Here is a 668-nt window from a genome sequence, read left to right on the forward strand (position 1 = left end):
CCCTTCACCTATCAAATCCCATCTTTCTCTTCACCACTCACATCCATCCTTCATAAAACCCCACCTACCTCACCATTCAAATTCAAACCACTTTCCCACCCAAACCCACCCTCACTTGACCGAACCCTACCCTTCCCTCACTCCTATATAAACCCTCCTTCACTCCTTCATTTTCACACAACCTAAACACCACTTCTCCCCCTTTTTGGCCGAACACAAAGCCATTCCCTTCTTCCTCATTTCTTCTTCTTCTACTCTCTTCTTTCTTCTTTTGCTCGAGGACGAGCAAACCTTTTAAGTTTGGTGTGGTAAAAGCATTGTTTTTTGTCTTTCCATAACCATTTATGGCATCCAAGGCCGGAGAAACCTCTAGAAAGAGGAAAGGGAAGGCAAAAGCTTCTACCTCCGAGTCATGGGAGATGGAGAGATTCATCTCAAGGGTGCATCAAGACCACTTCTATAAAGTTGTGGCCTTGAAGAAGGTGATCCCCGAGGTCCCTTTTTCACTCAAAAAGAGTAAATATCCGGAGATCCGACATGAGATCCGAAGAAGAGGTTGGGAAGTTCTTACCAACCCCATTCAACAAGTCGGAATCTTAATGGTTCAAGAGTTCTATGCCAATGCATGGATCACCAAGAACCATGATCAAAGTGTGAACCTGGATCCC

Source organism: Arachis duranensis, chromosome 6, assembly GCF_000817695.3.
Source record: "Arachis duranensis cultivar V14167 chromosome 6, aradu.V14167.gnm2.J7QH, whole genome shotgun sequence".
NCBI classification, from domain to species: Eukaryota; Viridiplantae; Streptophyta; class Magnoliopsida; order Fabales; family Fabaceae; genus Arachis; species Arachis duranensis.